The sequence below is a fragment of the Desmodus rotundus genome, chromosome 7, assembly GCF_022682495.2.
Source record: "Desmodus rotundus isolate HL8 chromosome 7, HLdesRot8A.1, whole genome shotgun sequence".
Lineage (NCBI taxonomy): Eukaryota > Metazoa > Chordata > Mammalia > Chiroptera > Phyllostomidae > Desmodus > Desmodus rotundus.
Genome location: NC_071393.1, coordinates 32,143,254 through 32,168,900, shown reverse-complemented (window position 1 = coordinate 32,168,900; position 25,647 = coordinate 32,143,254). Strand labels below are relative to the sequence as shown.

General features: G+C 39.4%; 1 long non-coding RNA gene across 1 annotated transcript in view; it reads right to left on the bottom strand.

Moving 5' to 3' along the window:
• Nucleotides 1–1,835: 1,835 nt before the first annotated feature.
• Nucleotides 1,836–25,647, bottom strand: part of LOC123479434 (uncharacterized) — a 377,575-nt gene continuing 353,763 nt past the window's right edge. The window contains exon 6 of the long non-coding RNA XR_006655048.3: nucleotides 1,836–5,010. This is a non-coding gene — a long non-coding RNA (uncharacterized lncRNA). The remainder of the gene's footprint in view (nucleotides 5,011–25,647) is intronic.

Sequence of the window (25,647 nt, the reverse complement as noted above, 5' to 3'; positions counted from 1 at the left end):
GTAAAATAGAGAAAAGTTTAATAATGGGTAATCCTACAATTTAAGTATTCTTGGAATGAAAGTAAGAAAATCATCTATCTTCTTATCTTCTAGAGAGGAGGCCCTTTGGAATCTAGAGATGTCTCCTCCATGACTCCACAAATCTAGGTAAAAATAAATAAGAGAAAATGTCTAACTATCCAGATGTGTCACTTGTTTATTCAGCCAACACTTATAAAGTACTTACATTGTGCCAAGCACGGTGATAGACTATCAGAGAATTTCTCAATGAGGGCTTTATGCTAGAATTGAACCTAATATCTGGGCCTCTTTACATGTAATAAATTAATGCACTTTCTATGCATATGGGATAGTTTCAGTTATATACCATTTCTGGAAGAATTGAGAAAGTAGTCACTCAACTGTTTTGCTCTGTGGTTCAGATGGCAAACTCCAGCGAAGAAAGGCTGCAGTCCTGGGGGAGGAAGTGACAGGTGAAACACAGTACTTGTCTTCTCAAACAGTATTGTCCTGCCCAACTTCCTTGGTGATAGATCGGTTCTTTATCTGTGCTGTTCAAGAGGGTAACTTCCAGTCACATGTGGCTACTGGACACTTAAGATGTGGCCAGTGGCCCTGAGAAATTGAATTTTTAATTGCATTTAATGTTATTAATTTAAATTGAAGTAGCCACATATGGAGAGTGGCTGCCCCACTGAACGAAGCATCTCTAGAATCACATATTCAAATGGGGGAGACTGACATGTAAGTTATAATATGGGTGGTCAGTGCTAATGTGAGGTAGGCACAGGACACTGAAAGCACAGAGGAAAGAAGCTGTAACCTTGGGGGTAACAGTAGGGTGGTTGAGGCAAAGGTTTCCAAGAGGAAGTGACTTCCAGGATGAGGCCTGAAGGGCAACATATGGAGTCTGGAAAGGGGAACAGAGAAGATACTGAACAGAAGGTTTTGGTGTGTGCGAAAACCCAGAATATAAACAGAATAATACCATATGATTTCACCCATATGTAGAATCTAATGAACAAACTGATCTAACAAGCAAAACAAAGACAGATAGATGGAGAGCAGATGACAGCTAGTTGGTGGGGTGGGGGAGGTTAGGGGCTGGAGGGATTGAGCAAAAGGAAAAAGGACTCATGAAAGGACATGGACAACAGTGTGGTGATTGCTGGGGGGAGGGGGTACGAGGGGACTACTTGGTAATAGAAAAAATGCAATAAAGATAAACAAACAAACCCAGAACATTAAGAAACAGCGAATGTGTATATCTACAACATAGACAAGTGAGTGGGGAAAAGGACTTGATTTGTCCAGAGAGGGATGCTGAGCCAGGATCTAGCATATGAAAGGCTTTAGGTGTCATGATATTTCAAGGCTAATGGGGAGCTAATAAAAAGTTTGAAAGTGTGAATGACATGATGATATTTGTGGTTTAGAGAAATTTCTCTGGTTGCCACTTGGCAGCATGGAGGGAAGCAGGAGGTGGGATGCAGGAGTTCAGATGAGAAGTGAGGATTGTTTTAACTATAGTCACATAGATGGTGCAGAGTCAGCTTATTTGAAAACAGGAAGATGTCAAAGTCAATAGGATCACCCTGATTGGCCATGACAGGTGACAAGAGACAAGACAAGCATCATGCCTTGGTTTCTGACCCAGGTAGATGATAGTGACATTTCTTCAAAGGCCACATGGGGTCATTTAGAAATTGTCTACATTAAAAATTTCTTATCATATCAGACTATTTGCTCTTCCTGGAGTCTCAGGCTAGCTTTGACATACACTAGTGAAAACAAACAAATGATGAGAGCATCTTCTTCCAAGAAAGCAACACAAGTTCACAGCGGATGCAATATTGCTTTTATTGGGGTTCAGAGGACATACAACAAAGTCTCATAAAATGTCAACAAAGTCACATTTAGTGCTTGGATTTTGTTTTAAAAAACCCTGTTACTTTGTGAACTCACTTAATCAGAACTGTGTGAGATATGGCCAATGATCACCTTGAACCCTGACAACCAGGCCATGAGGACACCCAAGTCTGACAGTGCCAGAGGTCTAAGTGGGAATGGACAACACTCAATATCAGGCACGTCCAAGTGCCCAGACGTTTGTTTTGAAGGAAACCCAGCTTCACTGACTCCTTCAGGACAGAAGTGTGTTTTGAATCTCTGTGTTCTCCAGCTGACCACGTTATCAGTCTTCACTACATACCAAGTAAATGCAAATGGGCTGGTAAAGAAGAGTGAGGTTTCCTCAGCTCTAGCTTTCTATGGCTGAAGTATTCTTGAGTTGATACATGGATAAATGATGATTAAACAACAAATAACCATTGATATTTTCAAAAATATATGGATGATTGAAACAGTCATGTATAAATATTCATGCATAAGCACTTATAAATACATATTGTACACAAAAATAGGTTAAGAAAATATTCAGGATATATTATTTGTTTAGTTGAACTAAGAATTCCAAATAACTTAAGAATATCATTGAAGACATGGTACAAAATATCTTGGGCCATTGTGTGTTTTGGGGAGTCGGGCCATGACTATTTCTGGATCTAAAGATGTTAGTTCACGGTGAGCTATTTTTTCACATTAACACAGCAAGCCAAAGAGACACAAAATTGAAGCAATCTACTAGGTACAATGCTCCCAGATCACCCAGACAAATGTTTTGATGAATCAAATTCAAGTTCATGCTTTATTTAGGCAAGATGAAGTATTTCAAGAGCCTCTGAGGTTAGACCGAGGGCCCTGGTCTCTGGAACTAGCTCAGCCACACTCAGACGTGTGCTCTCCATCGTCACCCTGACCTCATGAATTTATCTCATCTCTAGAAGAAGTCATTGCATTAGATAACCCTTAAGCTCCCTCATCCCATTTTTTACTTTTCAAGAATTTGAGACTTCATGCAGACCAAATTGATGAATATCATTAAAGTCTGTCAAAAAAAAAGCCTAAAATACTGATGATCTTTATTCCTTGATATTTTCCATTTTCTATGAGGAAAATACATTCTATCACTCTAGGGTAATTTAACCAGAAATCTGAGAATTTGAGGGGATAATTAAATGAAAGAGCTCTTTGTTTACCACAAAAAATATCAAGCAATACAGAAGTGGTAATATAATGATTGCAATATTGCAACTTGATGCCTTAGATCAGCAATTTTTACCTTTTTTTCATCTCATGGCACATATAAACTAATTACTAAAATTCTGCAGCACTCCAAAAAATATGTTTTGTGCCAATCTGACTAAAAAAGGTATAATTTTTGATTCATTCACATCAGATGTCTGTTGTTGTTTTGGCTGTTGTCATTTCTTTTTATTTGACCATCTAAGGCAAAAGAGGTCAGTGCTCCTGACTGACCAAGACAGGTGTTGCACGTTTGAAAAACTGCAGCACATGGACTGAAAACCGTTGCCTTAGATCATGAGCTTTGCAGTTGCAATTCTGAATGTGTCCCTACATGTGGCAGTTGGTCAAGTTACTATCTCATTAAACCTCACTTTTGTCATCTATAAAATGGAGGTAATACTTATTTTACAGGATTGTTGTGAGGTTTGAGTGAATATATAAAATGTTCAACATATAGTGATGATTCAATAAATACCAACTACTATTAATTTAACAGAAAAATTACAAGTTCATATATTATTACCAGTCTCTCTCATTTGCTTTAATGGCCAAGAAATAAAATTATGATTCCAGGCCACACCTGGTGTGAGAGAAGGACGTGTGCATGGGGAGTCTTTACCATATATGTATATACACAGTGGCATTAAGTATCTGGAGGGAAGTCAACTAGATGCGTGTATTCAGAATTCCCTAAACTCACCCTGTAGATTACTTCCTCCATGGCTTTGCTCACACAAAAATGCCTCTATCTAAAAGACTCCAGCGCTGACTGGTGTGGCACAGTGGATTGAGTGCCGGCCTGCTAACTAAAAGGTCACTGGTTGGATTCCCAGTCAGGGCACATGCCTGGGTTGCAGGCCAGGTCCCCAGTGGAGGGCATATGAGAGGCAACCACACATGGATGTTTCTCCCCCTCTCTTTCTCCCTCCCTTCCCCTCTCTCTAAAAATAAATAAATAAAATCTTTAAAAAATAAAAGGCTCCATTTTCTCCTTTCTTTCCATTTATCTAATTTTTAAACATCCTTTAAGATCCAGCTTATAATTTCCTCCTTAGGGGAACTTTCTTCCCTAAACAGACCAGTATTATCCAGCTTATGCTGAACTCTTCGGAGCTCCTTGTTCAAATCATTTATTTTGTTTTGGTTTTGGTCTTTCCATCAATTGACCCACTTTGTTACTTATCTTTTCAAAAGTTTATGTACCTCATCTGACCAGATTTAAACTCTTTAGAGGCAGTGACTATATCTCACAGAATGTAGCTTGCCAATTAAAAAGAATGGTTGAGGGGCTGGTGTCACATGGTATCATGTGATATTTCTACACTGCTCTATAACTTTCCACCCGTACTTCATCTTTTGGATTGCCTCTGACCACTTTGTTATTTCAGGAGTGCTTTATCGTCCTGAGGTCATTCTTAAGATCAAATTCTGTGGCTAAAAATTAAGCTACTTACAGCACTAATCTTGATCCTTAAAACATTAACACATTTGTGCAATTTTCCATTTTAAAAATTAGTGATTAATAAGCATATTTATATTAGGAAGAATTTTTAAAAATGAATATCACACTAAATTTAAATGCAAGCAGAAGAATACAAATGAGGAAGGAAAAGTCTTTGGCTCATTAAAAGTCTAGATGACATTATTAAGTTTCTCTGTTTCTTGGGAAAAAAGAAAAGCCATTGTTGTGAGAGTTCTAGGGGCGGCAACTGCATCTGGGTGTGTTGCTGAGCAGGAGGGTGGTCTTCAGGTGATGGCTGTGTTTGAACTTCAGCGCTGGCTGGAGCATCCACTGGCGCAGCTCTTACCTCAGTCTCTGCCCTTTCGCTGGGGAGACATTCCTGGGGGAGGCTAAAGGACCAGCTGAAAGGAACATCAACACAACTAAAAAAATTCAGAACGTGTCACAGAAAGTTATCACACTGACTCTTCAATAAAAATAAATACGTGTAATGATACTTTAGGACCATGTTATTTCTAACTACAAGTGAAATGTTGCATCACCAGAAAAATGTAGCTCTTTCTTATTGTTCACCTCGTTCAAGAATCAGTGGAGCAACAGCGTTGCTTGAGCGTGTGTGAGGGCACCACGCTAATCACTCTGGGAGAAAATGCCCCGTAAGGAAAGCTTCATCTTTATCCAACAGGAAACTTACTAAAATAGGACACACAGGAAAACAACAAGAGAACACAGGACACTTAGGACATATTCTAATATCTAAAGACTAAATGCAAAATAACACAATTGTGGATATATAAGTAAGTGCTTAGCAATACAGGAGTGAGTGAAGTCACTAGAATTGCTAGAAATTCTTTGATTTGTATTTCTAGTGCTTGGCTCAGAGCATGACACATGGTGCCCAATAGAAGAACAAAAGGAAGGCAGGCAGGAAGGAAGGGAGTAAGGCAGGAAGGAAGGAAGGTAGGGGAGGAGGGAGGGAGGGAGGGAGGGAGGCTGAAAAAAAAAAAAGAGACAGAGAAAGAATGAAGGAGGAGGGAGGGAGAGAAAGCCAGAAAGAAAAGAAAGGTTTCTGCAATGGAGCAGAGGGATAGAGTGTGCAGAGAGGAAAGCAGCACGTGAGCAAATTCAAAGACTTGGAAGCCAGGGGAAACAGGCTTGCTTAATTCAAAAACAGATTACATATTTAAGTTGTTTTAGAAAATGGGATGGAGCAAATTTCAGGAGGTTTTGAACATATTAAGATTTAATTTTGAAAATGTGGTGTGTTAACATAACTACTGTAGGCTTTTGAAGGGAATATTAACATGACTCAGATAAATGAAGTGGAGAGGGAAACGGGAAACTCAAAGATGTCAACCCAATGGGAAAAAACAAACCATACAGCAAGAAATTAAATGAAGACATAAGAACTAAAAAAATATGGTCTTAAAATAGAAAGGCAGGTGTTGTCTGGGTTTCTTCTATGTTCATGTTGAAGGAAATGGATTTAGAACTCATATCAAGAATTTCCTTCTCTCAATGTGTAGCATTTTTCATTCTTCAGCTGTCCCTCTTTTCTGTCACTGCCCTTCCTAAAAATGAACTTGACTGTTTTAACATCAAGACAAACAACATGTTAGTAAATACAGTACCTGGAGGTGGAATCAAATATAACTTTAAAAGACAACTGTTGGTATAAACAGACCCTACTTTAGAATAGCTTCAAAAATTCTTAGAGCTGTAAAAGAATTTAGAGACCAACTAATCCAACCCACTCATTTTACAGACAAGGATGTTTGGAAAGAGCTGTATTAATGTTTCTTTTATTATACAAAAGATGTTATGAATGAAATACACTTTGCAGGTGGATTTTAATTGAACTAAACCCTTTATTGTCAGCCTCTTCATTAAGCTAGCACAATGAAGGTGCATAATGAGTTAGGTACACCAAAAGGGATATGCTACCACATATCATTGCTTTTCGCCCTAAACACTTTGAATGCATTAAAGATGTTGGCTCTCTAGATGGCAGGTATAGTAAACTTTCCCCCCGAAACCTGTAAAATAACCCTACTGTTACATATTGTTAATAGGTATTTTATTTTTCTGTTCTGACCAAGCATGCAATAACTGATCCTAGATGACTAATTAAATAAAATATACATTTTACAGATTTTAGAATTCATTATTTTGTAAGCATGGAGTGGGAGGGTAGGGTGCAATCTTTTGCTACAGGTGTTTAAGACATTTGTGAATAAATTTAAATGCTATTGCGTTAAGGAAAGATGTTTCACCTATTTTTGTGTGTGACTTTTTTGGGTAGCTTAATAATAGAAAGACCAGATGAAAAGTAAACCAATGTATTGTTTTGGTGTATCATAATATAGCCCATATAAATGTCTCTTTTATAATATGGGCCCCATTTTTAAATAAGTTTGAAGAATAAATAGTATAAATATGTGAACCACTATATGAATCAAATGATTAACAACTCAACCATCTTTGGTGCTTAAGTCCGCTTAATTGGACTGAGTAATAGCTTGTATCATCTCAACATGAGCTTCCTTTGGAATTCTTTTTGTCTCCTGAACACATAAGCATAAATGGGACCCTTGCATTGGTTTGCCCAGGGTCCCTCTGTGATCTGATTATGATGATTCTCCAAATTTGCATCAAGAGCATTGTCACCTACTGAGCACATAGCAAGTGTCAATTGCCAGTCAACTTGCTATTGCTCTGCCTGGATTTCTCCTCAGTAGCTAAATACGCAGGCGTCAGCTCTATGGTGAGGGAGCTGCAGTCCAAGGAACCACCACACCGAGCCACCAAAAGGGAAGTTGATGTTGGTGCACATGTGACCTAAGGCACAGTTTCTGTTATTCTTCATGTGCCATGCAAAATGAAAAAAGTTGGGAAAGAAGGTGTTTATTATTGTTATGATTTTGATTAACTTGATTAAATTAAAAGTATTCTCTCTGCCAAAGGCCATTTTCCTGGCATTTTATCTCATTATTTTAATAAAGGAAATAGATTTCTTATGAATAATACTTACTATCCTAATATTCTCCATAACTTTAAGTTATCCAAAGTTAGGATTAATATTAAAAAAGCATATATTTTATAAATAATGCAAAAGTATCCACAATGATAACCTTTTTAGACATGATTAATTGCCAACATCTAGGTTACACACACTCATTCTTGTATGAGAACACAGAGTATAGAGTCCTTTTATTCTTATATTAATTAACAAGAAATTTTTTAAAAGTTCACTTGAAAAACATTCTACTCTGTAGACATGTCAAATGATGAGAAATGCCAAAGGAAAAAAAAATCTCAAATAGGCAACATGTAAAGCAACATATAACTAGATGCACATTAGTATAATTACACATTGCAAATTATATCGGATGCATCTAATATCTAATTTTTTGAAAGCTGATTCCACTTGAGATTTCAATAAGAGCATCAACATTTTGCAGGTGGCTCCTTCTGTATAGTTTCCAAAGAGAATGACTCCTCTAATGTGCTTACAACCTTCAAGTAAAAGCTGAAGTTGTCCCTTAAAGGACCCATGGACAATGAGCCCTGAGACTATAACCTCGATAAAGCCAAGGGGCCTGGCTCCATCGAATATAATATTCGGCATGGTTTTTATCCTGTTCCTTCTGTGCACAGTATTCTTATTTACTTCAAGCAATAACTAACATTCTTTGACATGAACCTCATCTGAAAATGTGGAGGAGGCTTCATATATATTCTGCAGCAATGATGTGAAAAACTAAGGGGTTTACAATTTATAGACCATTCTTTAGATCAACTGATAAAAGAGAAATATGCAAGTGAATGACAGATTATATCTGATTGAAAAGAGAGAGGCTTACATTAAGTTCAATTCTTATAAAATGTATGATTTGTCCTAAGGAGGATACCAGATCAAATCTCCATTTTGTGAAGCAGGCTTTTGTCCTCATCTTTCTGTATAAATTAACCAATCATCAAATAACCAAATATATATTCCTAACATTGGAGAATGGAGCATATTATTCAAGTTGATTGGATCCATTTTCTTGATTCCTCCTTAAAGATCTGTCTGCTAATTAGGGTTACTGTTTAATTATTTAATTAGTTGCACTTTTGTGCAATGAAATATGTTGTCATATCACATACTTTATCATGCTGTTGCTGTTCACAATGATGCCTCTATAGTTAGCAGTTTCCTTTGTTCTGCTCAGTAAGTGATTTTAGAAAGGGGATGGGCCAAGAAGGAGGAGCCTTGAGGTTTGGAAAATAAAATCATACATTACTGGTGCACATGCAAAACTTTATGTATTTACATGAATTCCTTTTTTAGAAATTAAGTTGCAATTCCATTTGGAATAAGCTAAGAGGCACATGTTGGTGACTTCGAATGAATCCAGAACGATATGTGACCCTACCTTAAACACCTTTCCAGGGTATTTCCACTGCAGTGCAATGGCAAAACAACAATTTAATTTTTTTTTAATCAGCAAGGAATGTCTTTAACAAGGAAGAAGTAAATTATGATAATTACTCTGAGTAGTTGGATCCTTGAGCATTACTAATTAGCATTTATTGCCTGGATTATAGAACAATACATCTGAAACTGAACTGCAATTGCTCTTTTACGTTGAAGAACTGAAAAAGGCAACGGAGCAAAAAGGCAGGATCGTCCGTAGTTGAGTAAGTGGTTCACATCTCCCCGAGAGTGTGCAGAATTGCTCACTTTGAAATATACAAATGTGGTCCTGAATATATTTGGCCCATTTATTTTTGGTGTTAGACACATATTTACATATGATATCATGGTCATGGGAGACTAATGAGAGGAGAAACATTTTGGCCATGATGTCATTGTGGGACAATTTTATCCACTGTGAGAGTTCAACAATAAAGAGCACAAAACTTGCCATTTCATGAAAGTGTGAATTTTCCTGTAGAAATTTTAACTTAAAAATAAAACAAAGAATTCAGCTCTAAGTGAGTAAAATTTTACATTCACCTCCCCACTTGCATTTAGAAGGATTACAGTTGAAACTAATTGAGGAAAGGTAATTAGTTTCTGGTTTGAGAGCCTTTTTCATTAGGAATTTGTAATAAAATAGATTCTGAAATTAGACATAAATTAGATATTAATCAACACACCAACATCAGCCATGTAAATAAATGCCACTTTTATAACTTGGCAAGTGAAATTCCTAAAGAACCTGGAAGGTAGCAGAGAAAGACAGGAAAAAATAACCATTCATCATTCTCACTGCAACCTCACCATTTTCCCCGCACCTCATTATAGTAAAGGAAGAGAAAAGAACATAGTAGTCACTAGTCTTCCCAATACCTTTATGGATTCCCTACCTTGATCCTCTTAGTTTGAAAGAATAAGTTTGACTAAATCTGTGAGGAGATTAAACAGGCTGGTGATAAAAATTAATTCTGCTGAATGAGCAAATGCATTTGAATTGCAGAGATGCAAATAAGATAATACTTTTCTTTTCCTTTGACATACCAAGCGGATTAGTTTAGAATGTTAAATTTGATTTTATTAGAATATATTAGCAGTGTTTTAATTAATACCAATTAAACATTTTCTTTCCCTGGGGCTTGATATATTCCTAATGCTTTCTAAATCCTCTTCTATCCATCAACCACCCCCCACCCCAACAAGTCACCAAAGCCTTTGTTCCATTCTTCATAATTTTACTGTATTCGGTAGAAAACTATAGACTGTTTACCTAAATGTGTCTTGCCCATAGGGTTAGTTCCCAGTTGCTGGTTTTAAAATGAGTATTGTTCATTAGTACAGTTGATTTTTTTAAAGGTGGGATTAGAAATTCAAAAATAAACATTTTTTTGTGGTTTTTTTTTTTTTTAGAGAAAAATGTTGCAAAAGGAGTTTTGGGTGGTTGATATAACTTGGCTTTATTCTTACTAGAGCTTCCTAAATTTCCAACTGCATTGTTTTTGAGCTGTTCCTTCTTAGGAAACGGGCAAAAAAAGGAATAAAAGAAGAAAGGGGACAAGAGAATCTGGTTAAAAATATGGTGAACCAGTATGCCCTGTGAACTGAATTGTAACTGTGTTCCAAGGAGGTGCTGCATTGCATTTCACTCATTATCCCCTCTTTTTCTCTCAGCTTCCTGTCTTTCTGTGTCCCAAAGCTCCAGTTCACTTCTTTCTTTTTCTTTTCTTCCTGCAATGCACCCCACCCCCAAATTCCCCGCCTTATTTTTTTTATCTGCCAAGCTGGATTTGCACTTTTAAAGATCGGTATCAATAATGCCCTGCTTGTTTCGGTTGCACTCTCCCTTTAAAAGACAGCCCCCTCTAATTGATGCGTCTGGGCTAGTCTAGACTGGTAGTGATTGAACCAACCACCAATTATGTTATTCATTTCACTGAACTTCACTGATGGGCTCAGTGAGGAAGAAGGGGTGTTGAGAAACCTATCTTACACTGAAGCAGTTCCATGCTGCAATAGAAAATCGTGTGTGTCGTTACGCACTCCTAAATGCCTGAGTGATCAGTTGTATGATAGCAACCTCAGAACATGAGCAAACCACTTGAAAACATGTGAAAAACTGATAGAATGCCTTGGAATACAAACTATCACTTGTATTAAATTACTACCTTGTTATTAAAAATCACAGAAGAATTTTATCTAACAGGTTTTTATTGACCCGTGCATACATTTTCATAAAATTAACTGCAGATATATTTTGACTTCAAAAAGCACCAAATGTTTTACAAATATTTGATATGAATCGTGTGGCAATATATATCCATAAGTTAAATAGATGTCTTTTCATTTCCAAATACTTATGCATACACATCAGCTAAGATGGGGTAAATAAATTAATCCAATCTATAGAAGCCAAAAAATGACTTGAAAATGAAATAACTTTTTTTTGAAAGACATTCTGACTATCAAAGGCTGGAGAGTAATATTTAAATATTACAAGTACACTAAAGGTTTCAACAAAAGGCATGGTGCAATTGTTCCACAGTTCATCTTCTCAATTCAGTTTTCTGAGACAAAACAGTTTCTTGACTATGACCTGAAGTCAATGACTAAAATTGCAATGAGTACTTAAAGAAAACAACAAGGAAAGAAGAGCTTCCTTAACCTTTGACTATATGCATAAAACAAGGTTACAACCAATATAAAACCTTTAAATGAAAAAAACATTTGAAGACGGGATTGATTTAGGTATTTTCCCATAATAGAAGACAAATGTTGGCCCAAGAATACTAAAATTGTTTGAATGGAATTGTATATTGGAATTTTTCACAACAAAGGAAAGGTAAATTGCTATTTCTTTTCTCTAACTCTGAGATAGATCTAAATCACTGAAATTATTCTGTTACAAAAATGTTCCATTTTCAGAAAACTACAAAGCATGTAATCCTAACAATTACCTTAAAATAAGATAATTTTTAAACATATAGTCTGGTGTTATAAATAACTACATTGGATTAAATTTCAATCCTGACAATTTTTTTCTAATTTTTAAACAAAGAGTAATAGACATAGTTCCTCCTGAAGGACACAGTAATTTTTTGTGTGTGCTGTTATTTCTCATATATATATGGTAAAATACATAATATATATATAAAGAGAGAAAAAAAAGAGAGAATATATATCCGATCCCTTTTACTTTTAAATTCATTGTGTATGGCAGTTTTAAGTAGATGCCAAGCAAGAGGCTATTTCACTCCTTTTATTTTATTTAAGATCTTGCGAAGGAATAGAAATTTAGTCTTTATTAATACCATGAATTCCATCCTTCATCTAGAATAACAAGAGTAAAATTTTTAGCTTATCGATATTTTAAGCCGAACTGTTGGTTCGCCCCTATCTGTGTCTGTGTTCATCATCTAGCCATATATGCTACACATGTGTGGGCACTGAATATACAATATGTCCACACGCCCGTTTTAATTAGGCACAATTTTAAGATCAACTGTTGAGTTTAAAAGTTGGAATCATAGGGCATGCTGGGACTTCAGCTGATCCGTTCTGAGGTCAAGCACCAGGCACTGAGCTGTTCTTGCTATGCTTCGATAGTACTGCACGCTGCTCTCAAGGAAGAGACCCTGGAAGAGGAGTTTCCGCAAGTCTCGGGCGTCAGCGATACCCACACACACACACAGCAGCCAGAATGCTATTGTAACAGAATGTGGGCTTACTTTAACCGAAATCCAGAAGCTGCCACTTCCCGATCACCTGATCCCATCCAACAATGAAAACCTCAGAGATGCACTCCATCACTTCAGACAAACTTTCTTTTCTTTTGTCTTTGCTTTAAAGAAGAAAAAAGTTCCACCAAATTTCCAGGATGTTAAAGCACCACTCACAGCTCCCAAGAGCCTAACCCGTGGATTTAAATGGTAAACATCACAAGTTAGGGTCTCAGGGATTGAGAGGAGCGCCACAAATTGTTCTTTCTTGAGACAAAACAAAGCAGAAGAAGAATGACAGGCAATTTCTATTCTAGCTTCATGATTAAAAGGCAACAAACAGGTGGCAGGGTACTCCCTTACTGTCTCAGCTCCCTTTGGTTCACAAGATTTAGACACCACCTCACTGTAGTGGGAATGCACACACACACACACACACACTCACACACGCAATGTCTCTGGCCACATATACATACCTGAACATACAGTCGTGACTACATCAGAGAAAACTCTTTACAGCTTTGGGGAAAATTGTTTACTGAAATGGAAAATAATTCGAATAGACTCAGAAATGTCATGTTTTAAAAACCATGGTCTGATCAAGCGTCTCTTCCAAGATTTAATTTACAACTAGCAGAAACGACTGAAGAAAACGAGGCGTCTTTCCCCCCGGGGAAGCATGCCACAGACAGACTTACAGAATTCAGGTTGTTAGAAGACGACCAAGAAGTAGTACTTGGAAGCTGCAAAAGTGTAAATACGAACGGCGTTTCACACTCACCCGGCTGGAAGAGGAGCGGGCTGCCGCCTCGGTCGCAGCGTCCGAGCCGGGAGCGCGAGCTCCGGGCGCTAGCCGGGCGCGGCGTTGCAGCGGGGCGCGGGCGCGGGCGCGGGTGCGGGCGGGGGCGGGGGCCGCAGCGGCGCGCCGCGTCTGGGGAGCGCGACTCTGCCCTTAGGCTTCGGCCGGAGAGGGAGGAAAAGGGGCAGTTGTAGTGGGAGTGGTGGGAAGGGCTGGGACTGACCAGATTTTGAGAATATGCAGTCATTATTTTTATTTTAACTAAAGAATGAAACCCCTCAGAGCTGCTTTAAGAAATGTTCGTCCTCTTCTTGCGCGTGCACTTGGCCAGGCCGGCGCACGGGCTTCCTGGGCTGCAGCTGCCCCGCGGAGGCCAAGGCCAAGTCCCGGACGCCGCCAGCGCCGGACTGTCAGTCGGCAGACGCGAAGCGGGGAGGGTGGGGGCACGCGGGAGACGCCGCTCCCCGCCTCGCCCGCCGCCGGGCCTGGGCAGCATTTCGCCAGTATTTCGGCGGAATCTGAAGCACAGTCCCCCTCCATCTTCGCGGGCAGCTGCCGGCAATGTACCTGATGGTCGCCTCCCCCATCCGCCCGGACGCCGAGCTTCTCTACGTGAAGACCGCTGGCTCCAGTGACGCGTCCAAAAATGAAACGAAAAGGAGGGGAAGTGGGTGGGGAGATGACTCTTTAAATTTTTTCTTCCCTTTTTCTTTCTCCCTTCTTTTTTTTTTCTTTCTTCTTTTATTCCAGTCTGAGCAAGGTAGATGGCTGGCTAGTCAAAGAGAATGACAAAGCAGCCCCTCAAGGAAGACACTTAGAGGGGGCCTCACTTAATAAAATGCTAAGTATTTTGTACATATTTCCAGATGCAGCTAAACCTGGTAAAGCGCCAGTCTCTCCCCCATCATTTCCCCTCTTCGAAACAGAATCACACCAGCGCGACAGCCAAATGCTGCCTGTTTCCCCGCTGCACAGGCTCTACTCAGCATCCCCACCCCCACCCCTGTCTTCAAGACTTCTTTTCTCACCTCGGTGGACTCTTCTCAGGCACCATCCTCAGCTCAGCTCAGGGTCTCTCCTTTTTCCTTCCCTTCCCTCTTCCTTTTCCTCTCGGGAAGGCTAGTCCGTCACCATCCTACCTAGTCTGTCTCTCTCTCCCCCCTCTCTCAACCTACCTCTCCCCCGTTTTCTTTTACTATTAAAAATAAAAATAATAATGGCCCTTTCGATATAGCAGCATGAAGTGGCTGCCTTTGAGAAAGCACATTTAATCTTTACTGGCTCCCCTAGGCTTCAGTGAAGGAGAAGGCAAGAAAAAAAGGGAGAGAAAAAAAGATTGTAAGGGAGGCTGCTGACGGACAGCAAGCATCAGGCACAAATCAGCGACAAGTTGAATTTTCCTAGACCACACTGCCCCCTTTCTTCTCGGCTCTCTCCCCAGGCTCCTGGAGAGCCTGCGTGTCTGGTTACAGGAGGCAGCGGTCTCCTTTGCCAGCCATGGTGCAGATTCCTCGCATGCCTGCTTAAATCTCTGGCAGAATACGGAATCAATATCCCCCTCTAATCACCTTTAGCTCCTCTATGGCCTTCCTCCTTTTCTGAGAATCCACTTGGCTCACCTTGCACTCCCCCGCCCTGCCAGGCTCCTACATACAAAGCTTGCAGTCCTGTCATTTCTCACGTCCTTCCATATCTTGGAGACAAGCCTCTCTCCTAATATCCTCTCGTGCACTCTCCCTCTCGCTGTTGTAGTGTTTCTCATCTCTGACTCGCAGCACCGGATGCACTAAGGCATCTCCCTGACTACTAATGAGACCAAAAATACACCAGCAGGTCAGGGGGAAGGCCAGACATTATATTGTACAAATACAAAAAATCCTCAGCCCGCTAAACACAGAGATCAGGTATCATACTTTCTGAAGGGGGATATAAAAGGGGGAAAGGAGTGGAGAAGAGCCCACAATGCAGTTCTCTGCCTAATTGTTCCATATCCCCTGGGCATTTAAAAAACACATATGCAGGTGATGTATTTTATGAATCTTGGTGGTTTTCTCTATGGACAGAAAGTCGACAATGCCCAGATATTTCTTTGAAATTGGCATTTAGAGGGATAAAAGAGCAGTGATTTAATAAACATTTTAAATACGCAGACACTCTAGGAATCACAATGACTACACTGCTAACGTTCTCGTTTAGTTGCTGGGTTTTGCTCTTTGAATACATTTGCCATATATACTAATTGACCACTCACATTCCCTTGGATTTTGAAATAACACATCAGTCACTGTAACTCATTCTAACCGTTTGCTTTTACTGCAGACATTTTCGTTCATCCTGAAGCATTTCGCCTCAAACGTCCGTCAGATACGTATGCACCTCACTGACCACCCTAAAGTCCCTTAATAATGATAAGCAATAACTCAGATGACAAAAGTGGAACAACAGAAAATTGAAAGACATCCTGAGTTAACTAAAAGAGCATTTCCTGTCATTTTTACTGGCACACATTTTAAAAGCTCAGCTACACAATGATCCTGTAAAACAGGTATCGCCCTAAAATGAGGGTCTCTACCTGCCTATGTGCACACTGTGTACGCTGCCATCTTAACCCAGTTTTCCTGGCTGGGGTCCTGCAGACCACAGGCAGTGCTGTGTTAAGTATGGTGCTGGGCTCTGTACACAGCAAAGAAAGGAGGGAGGTGTCTGAGGATACAGATTTCCTCCAAGTCAATATTTTTAAAAGATAGCTTCTTTGTGTTCAACTCAGATATTGTGCTTTGTCTCTGACTGTGAAACCTGCAGTAGCAGGGCTGTATGCCAAGGAAAAGAAGAAAAAGCACTCATGAGAAGGGAGACTCAGAGAGAGGAAGAAGGAAGAGAGGAGAGGAGAGGAGGGAAGGAGGGAGGAAGAGGAGGGGAAGGGAAGGTGAGCAGAATAAAGAGGCAAAAAGAGAAAGACCTGCAATCCCAGTGTTGGGTTTCATTTAATACTTTTATTTTTCTTTTTGTCATTGAGACGGAGAAAGATGGCTCATAAGGGTTGGTGACTAGGTTAGAATCTTTTTCAGATTTGTCTAACAGAGTGTTTGCAGTAGACGGATGGAAAAAAAAGAAACATGCTAGAATAATCATGAAGGGTGGAGCTGTCAAACATTATCTTTGATTCACTGGGTGCCTCCCTGTAATGCCAAAATGAATCATTTCTAAGCAGAATCATCAACTGTAGTGTGCTTGTATATGAAGGCCAGATTATGGGAATCGTGTTATCGCACTCATCTTCAAAAAGGAAAGGTAAATAGAGAATGAAATTTAATGAGCCTGTCCTAAACCTCTGTGTATTTTCAATAGTAGTTGGGCACGATTTTCACATAGTGAACTAATTTGCCTCATCTGTATTCATGCAACTTACAAATATATACAAATATATGAGTTATGAAAGTTTTGCTATGAACACATCACTTTTTTCTGTACAATTGAGTGATGTCTTTGGAGGATACTTATTTCAAGCAGTTAACACCTGACCCCAATTTCTGTGGGTAATTAGTGAGCTAGATAACCACACAAAGTGGGTAATTATTTAGTACCCAAGGGTACGCTAGAAGTGGGTAGTGGTTTTGTTAGCAAAAGCACATCTCTAATTATTGTATCTATGATGGGTGCTTCAAAAATACCAGTTACTATATCAAGTGAACCGTGATAAATAAGTGAACTATTTTGCTGTCCTTAGCAAATCCATATTATATTTAATTATGGTTAATAATATTTACCTTTCTTGTATGGGGTGTTGTGAAGATTAATTGGTTAACATTTACAAGACTCTAAGATAAAATATGCTAGAGAGCTTCTAAATACAGTGTTGTTATTGTTATTCATATCTGGCTAATAGTCCCAGGATGGGAGAAGTTTAGGGAGTAGATGCAGTTTTCTGGTCTTCATCTTGGTTTGAAAATATGCTGGGACACAAATGTAATTAGTGGAAAATGGTCTCTTACGCAACCAAGTCTAACATAGGCTGTCATAGGAAAGAAAGGTAGATGCTAATTCATTGACAGCAGGCTTAAGGTGGATCTGAGGAGCCAGGAGAGGAGAAAGGGCGAAGAGAAGACAAGATCAGTGATGAGCTGGCTGAATCAACCAGACCACTCCCTCCTTCCAAAGTCTTCCATCCTTCCCTTTGATGAGCAGCAAATATGCACAAAAATCCTGAAAGAAGACATTTATGCAAGCTCTGGGACAGATTAATCATAATTAAAATCAATCAGCCAGTAACACACTATTTATTCTGGAGAAGAACAATCAGTACAAATTATTTTAACAAATGCAGGTACATTTTAAAATATTGCAATGTTGAGAATAGGTACACCCAGATCAAGTCAGATATCTTTAACCCAGGATATGAGCAGCAATGAAGAAGTGCTTTCTAATTCAATTGCTTTTATGAAACACCCCCAGGATGGTAAGGAGATATTATTGTATTTTGCTGAGAAAGAAAAGAAAAAAGAAATAAGAGAAAAAAAGAAAAGGAAATCCCATGCTTCAGGGTACCTGATTCTGCAGAGCAACCAAGCCCGGAAAATGAATAGCAGCAAAAACCCACTGCTCTTCCTCTGTAGATGGCTGCCTCCTGGAGCCAGCCCTCTGGGGTCTGGTTAAGGCGGGACAGACAGAGGTCTCTGGGATCTAGATCTTTAACTAGGCTCACCACATTTTTTTCAAAGAAACACTCTGGGGATTAACCCTAGGAGTCTGGAGATGTGAGGCATGTAGGAAGGGCAAAGGGAAATTTGCAAATGTATTGTATTCAGCCAAGTTCACAGTATCTAAGAAATAGGAAAGGGGAAGGGCCCCATTAGTCAGATGGCAGGTACCACTGTCGAGACCTCCTCTGGAGAACAGCTGCCAGGACGTGTGTTTATGCTCTGACTGGAGGCTAGTGGTGTGAGGAGCACGTTTTAAGTTTGGGAGCTAACAGAAAATTTTCCAAAATCCACCACAACCCAGGCTTCTGAGCTAAAGCCCAGGATTGCCACCCCTGTCTGAGCTCAGAACTGCCAAGGCTGACTGGCATTCTCCAACCTGCCCAGGTCCTTTCAAACCCACAGACTGGGTTAGACTTGCCCTCCTCCCACTACAGCAAACCCCTTAGTCCTACTCCATGCTGCACTGTAAGGAGCCAGATTGCTGTTTCGATTGTCCTACCTGGCTTTTGCCTCTGCCACTGCCCTTGGCTCTTGGCTCCTGGTATGGCTTCAAAGGCCCAAATCAATTGTTTTCCCTCTCCCATCATCATTGTAAACACCTCTAGTTCTCCCTTCTCCAAATGTTTATGTCTAAACTGTTTTCATGTTTCACACTTTCTTTCGTCTCTGGCCACCACCATATCCTTCCTTTGGCCTCTCTCAGTCTCCTGTGTGGCACTTTTTTTTTTTTTGCCAAATACAGTTCTATCCTATGTTATGGACTGAAAGCCCAAAAGTCTGCTGCTGGCCTCTCCCTACTCCCAGTCCTCCCCCACCCACAGTAACATGTCTGAAAAATCATGGACATGAAAAATCAAGTTCATCTTAGGACCTTCTCCAAAAGCTCACCTAAAAAGGGCTGAAGCCAATAGAGAACAGTTGTGTGCATGTATTTAGTGTGTGTACATGTGCACATGTGTTTTAGTCCTACACGAATGCAGCAGGAAACGGCCTGATGTACATGAGTAGAAGGAATAACAGAAGAAACAAGTCTGGTGTAGTTGTGGATATTTAGGATAAAAGCAACAGAAGCTAATTATTGCAAGAACATACAGAGAAAAATTACATTTTTATGTGTATATATATTTATATATGTATACACACATGTATATATGAACCTGTAGGTGACACATACCCTGAGATTGTCTGGTGTTTGGAAGGGTATTTCCTACACTGTGAACAGTGACACACAAGGCCACATGGTTCTGCAGTTAAAAGCTGAATATGAACACATTTTGGGATAGACAGGAAGAGGAAGACAAACACTCATAAATCACCTGCTTCTCTTCACTCTTGTCTGGGATTACAGGCTAAGAACTGGTATAGCCCCTCTTCTATATGTCCACAGTGAACTTCAGCTTATTATCACTATCCAGTCCTCAAATATGTGTGCTCTTCACCTTTCTACTTAGTAGTTATTGCTTTAATGTTGCAATTCTGCTTTCTGTGACTCCTTTAATAGCTTCCATTGATGTTCTTTTTTGTGACACACACTTAAAGATAACTAATATCTTATGTAGTCCCCAAAACAGCCTTGAAAGCCATCAGCAGTGTTTTACAAGTGCAGAGAATAAGGTTCAGAATAGTTAGAATTGCCCAGCTCATGGGTGGCACAGCTAGAATTTGAACCCAGCTTCACCCCCATGAGCATGGTCTTTCCTTTGCATCATTGTGCTTTGTGACCTTGTCTCAGTCCCCTCAAACTAGTCATTTCTCCTTCTATGTATTTTCTATAGCACCCTATACTTACTCTATCTTAACACGTATCCATTTGTCCCCTTCTGTGTGATGATTATTGTTTGAGTACGTGTCCCCGTGTCCAGGCCCTGTGCTGGGCAGTGCCGATTCCCCAGAGGACAGAAGGCAAGGCTGGGCACTGGCACTCCCTGTGTACTGCTCCCTACACCTGCCAACTCCAGGTGAATGAAGTGAGGGGCTGTGACATGGTTGCTTTTGCATTCTGAGTATATAGCTCAACCTGGAACACAGCAGAAATTTTAATACATTTTTATGCTAATATGGTTTTGATTGTAACTTTTGGGGAGATCAGGGGTTATGTCTAAATAACCCTTTGAATAACCCTTTGTGTAAAATGCCACATTTAATAAATGGTGAATTGCCACCTTATTTTCTAAGACTATACTCTGGCTGAGGTTCCTCTTAAAGCTGTGTTTATCTGTATTTCTGAAATACAGCAAATTGACATGTTTAATTCATTCTAAATGTTCCAAAGTTACACTTTTTTGGTTTGAAGTCAGACAAACTCTGTGTGAAATCTCACTGCTCTGTGGACTAGGAGGTAATGTCAAGTGCTAAAGTGTCCAGAATGGCATGGCTGAGGACTGCTTGGGCTACATGCAGGGATGGGGACCTCTTGCACTGCAGAGGGAGTGGGCAAGTTGAGCTGATATAAACAACCTGGCTCAAGTGCCCTCACTTCAGGGAATGAAGCTGAGAAGCTAGAAGTGGTTCATGACTATATGACCTTAAGACTTATAGTATGTATTCGGGATAAGTATTAGACAATTTCTTATTTTACTTAAAGAAAGACTAAGTGTATGCATGTGGAACCCTTGGCAGGCTAGCTTCATGTTAGCAATTCTGTCTCTGAACAGGGAAGCGCAAGGGGAACATGATGACGTTCATGCTGTCCTTGGACAAGTGATGATGCATGTTTAGAGTTTCAACACCAGCGAATTTAGTTACAAATATGTGACAGTCTTCATCAGGCTATGATAATGTCCACTGTATCAGTCCAGACCACAGTTTCCAAAGACACGTCCTTGGGGGCAGGGAGCACCTCTCCAGGGAGGGCTGGTCAGGTGGCCAGTCTGCTCCAGTCCTTGAACTCTAAACGCCCTTCAGACAAGAACTAACCAAAGTCTCCAGCAAAAGTCTCCCACTGATTGAAAAAATTATTCCTTACCACTCTTCACAGGAAAATGAGCAATGGGAAGCTACTTGTGTGCTGTTTGGTTAGGAATAAGTCTTCTTCCTAAACTGATGAAACTTTGAATCAGTACAGCAATGTTTGGTACAGTCAATCGGTAGCTCACACGTTCTCAAAAAGAGTCATAAGACGGATTTTAAGCCCCGTATCTACACCAGCTCCAAGTGTCAGGCTAAATACTTGGATTATGGCCTAGCAGAGAAAAAAAGTGTTTTTGCTTTTCGTAGCCTTTTAAGATATTAGGGGAAATCAGTGGTGAGATAACTCTTTGGCATAGGTATAGGCATATATACTTGTACATATATACATATATGTAAATAGTTTTACTATGAATCTACAGAGCAATTATATTATCTCTTCATCCCTCATTGGGTGAGTTTCAAGGGGCATTTCTTGGCTTCTAGCTTTAACTCCATGGAAGAGTTAAGCTTATCTGATGGCTCATGTGGTTTGTGAAGCTCTCTGGAAGCTGATCTTTAGTCCATTGCATTGGAGACTGACTCTACCCATTTGTAGAAAGTACATTTCAAAAGCCTTGGAGTCTAGGAAAGTAAAACAGAAAAGCCTTCACTGCTGTATAATAATGGGAAAATTGAGAGAGAGAGAGAGAATAAATGTCCTTCTAAAATGTGTGATCCCCATTACCTGTGCACCAAGAAAACTGAGCCTGTCATTTTAAGCATCAATTATTCTTGTTTAAAGTGTGTAATCCAAGAGCCAAGTTCTATGGTGAAATTGATATGGTGAAACATGGTGAAATTGGTGTCATTATCCATCATATTGTTTACAGTTGCTGCAACTATCAACAACATTAAGTGAGAACTTATTTTGTAACTACTTCTTTTCTGTTTAAAACAAGGAAGAGATTACACTTGATAATAGCATTGTACAAAATTAACTTCTCTGCCCTGATCAGGAAGGGAACAAGAGAGGAAAGACAACCTGCTGTCTTCTCTGACTCCTTTGGATGCCTTCAGTCTCTCTTTCCTGAGGGCCCCCAACACTGTAAGCGTATTCACTCCAGATGTGTCAACCTGGGATTGTAATTAAGAGACTGCGATACAGCTCTGTATCTCTAGACCACTGCACAATGCCTGGAACACAGTAAACTCCGAGTAAATGTTAAATATAAAATGAGTAATGTCAGCAGGAATGTGAAATTTAAGAGGGATAAGATAACATGCATGCTCAACAAAGTTCAATTAGATCCAGATTCTGGGCTGGGTCTCATGCGACTGAAAGGGAAAAAGAAGCTTCACAACCATGTATCCTCCATCCTCTGTGCAGATGCTGACGACCTGCTGGCCAAGTTATGCAAAGAGTCGCAATCTGACCCTGGGGAAAACCAAAGCTTACATGTGCTTGTCTGGTCTGCTCACTTGATCTTCAGATTCCACTTCTGGTTATAGTGATCCCAAGACATGTGACCAACGTAAAGCATACAGAAGTGAACGTTAAAGAGATATGGGACCCCGGCTTAGCTATGTCACAGTAACCTTGGATGAAACAGTTTACCTCTCAGATCATTAGCTCCTTCAACTATAAAATAACAGTATTGGACTAGATGAACTCTTAAGTTCCCTTAGGGAAATTCTAGAATTGCACAGTCCCCTCTCTCTGTGTAGATTCTATTTTCTTACAGAAACACTTTCTTAAAAGTTATTACAGAGATGAAATTTGGATGTAGAAAATAAATAGAGCATATTAGGTGATGTTAAAAATTATTTAGAGTCTAAATATATAAAACAAGAGAAGAAAAATGTTAAATTTCTAAGAATGGTGGACCTCATCACAGTCAATTAGGTCATAGAAAGGGTATCCCCACTTGCCTGTCTTCAAAATCTCCTCACCCTTAAATGGAACAAAGAAAGTTTGACAAGATTCTTGGGTAATAAGAAAGCATGTTGTTGGGAAGGGCTAAGAATTATTCATCCCACTCAACACAAAGGGAAATGAAAGTCTAGAAAAAGATAGATAACTCATTCAAGATCACACCATGAAGATGAAGTCAGGCTTGACCCCAGGGATCCTGCCTTTCACTCAATTATGTCATCTGATGAAGAAACCACCCTAGTTTCCCATAACCACCTGAGCAGGTGTCTTGGCCCAGCGGGACTGGGCAGCCCCCTGGCCAACTTGACTTTCATTAAGCTCTGCTGAAATCACACCTGCTGAAAATTTCTGTAATGTTGGTCATGAGGAAAAGCACACGCAAATGACGCACAGGACTCTTTGGAAGATTTCCTATGGTCCAAGGCACTTTCCCTGGTTTGGGGTCGAGATATCTGATTTTCATTCCTTCCTCTCTCACATTAGGCTTTTGCACATCAATTTCTTTCTTTAGGATTCAAAAGGCTTATTAAAGAAACTTATAAAAGATAAAATGATCCAATTCAATATACATGAAATATTTTAGAAGAACTTTTCTCTGGTATTAATAGCTATCTAAAGAAATTACTCTTGCCTACTTTTTAAATGTCAGTGTATATATTTAAAATGCATCTGTATACATTTTAAAATATAATTAAATGTATATATGGATATCTATTAAAGTATATACAGATGTTTATTTATATGTATATATGTATGTATATTAAAATGTATAGGGTATACACACATATACCATTCTAATAAAAACCAGAAATGTATAATTGCATGCACACATATCCAAGCAAGCCATGCTTAATTAACACAGCTGCCTTCCAGGAACAGTCACAAAAGAACTTCATTGATTTCTCTTTATCCTTCTCCACATTTCTCTGCTGAAATATTGCCTTAACTTTTCAATGTAAAAGTGAAAGGAAAAAAAATTAGAATGAATAGGTTTGCTTCTTTAGGGCCATGTTTGTTTTCTTACTTTCTCCTCATTTTTTTAAGAATGGGCTTGTGTTGGGGTATCTATGTTGTTAAGGGAAGAGAGATGATATGTTTCCCAAGATTTTTATGCAACAGATTTCTTCATATTAAAACTTGTGTTTTACGTAAAATGCTGGACACAGCACTATATAAACCTCTTCTTATTCTCTTATAGCTTGGCCGGTCATCTTTTAAAACTGCCAAGACTTTTTGGCAAACAGTTGCTCCAGTGTTTCCAGGAGCATACTCAGTACATAGGAATATAGAAAATGTTTATTTTTCATTATATTTTCCTGCCTTAAAAGCAAAATTAAGTTCTTTAGATGCAGAAAAGTCTTTACTTGTAAAGATTTCAGGATCCCCAAGCAGTTTTAGAAATGTGAAAAGGAGGCTCTGCAGGCAGCACTCCTACTTCCCTGGCCAAGGTTATGGCCTGTCAAGGTCACTGGGGACTCATTGCCTGGAGGCTCCACCAGACTTCTGCGATGCCCGCCCTGTGACTGTGGTTCTGACTGTAGGTCAGGGGTGGGATTCAGGTTGTAGAAAGAAACAGAGAAAGGGAATACTGGACGGGCTTAAAGCAAAAACTCCAAAAACACCTTTTCCATTGTCTTTTCTTTTTCCTCTGCCCATAGATTTAGCTCTCCTTACTCTAATAACTGAGTTCATAAAAGACTAATAGAATTTCTATTTCTTTCCGTTCTCTTTTTTAGAATCTACAGCTTTTCCTGTAAAGGAAAAGAAAAGATTGACTTATTTACAACACAATCACGATCTGATTCTTCACTTTAAGCAAATAAAGATGCCTAGTAAATGGATTGTGTTATTTAAAATTGAAAGCTTATGTGAACAAACCACCACTCAGAAACAAGCTTAACAAAAGTGCAGAAAGAAAACGAAACCCTTGTAACTAAACAAGGTTAAAATGATGCGCAATGTTGAGTGTACACTTTAGTAGAGTGATTGTTAACAGTATGACGAATATCTACTGCCAATGTGCAAATTAAGTACACTCAAACCCACAAAAGGACAGTGGCGCTGCCCTGAGGTTTAATCACAGGGTTTTTGTTTGTTTGTTTCTAGCAAAATATATTTTTCCCACGAATTTGCAAGCTTAGTTTTAATTAAATGTCATTTTACTTTTTACTAGCCAGTTTATCTTTTTTTTGTTTGTTTTTCGTTTCCTTATTTCTCTGCACAATTTGAATTAAAGACAGTGATTTGGAAGCATTATGGGTAAAAGTGGTTAGAAAGGCATGCTAAGAATTGAGTCATCTTTTTGAAATTAAGTTTATTTCTGTGTCGTGAGGCATAAAGAATAGGGAAAATTGTCCTAATACTTGCTGTATCTGTTCTAGCTCATTCCTTTCATAGGTCATCAGCAGAGGAATTATGGAGCAATGCAATTGGTATTTTGGTTAAATAAGAACGTCTCTGGAGTACACTCTCAGGAGCAGCACTCCCATTGCAGAGGATCCCAGACTGCACCTTGTAAGAAGAAACACTATTTCCTTAC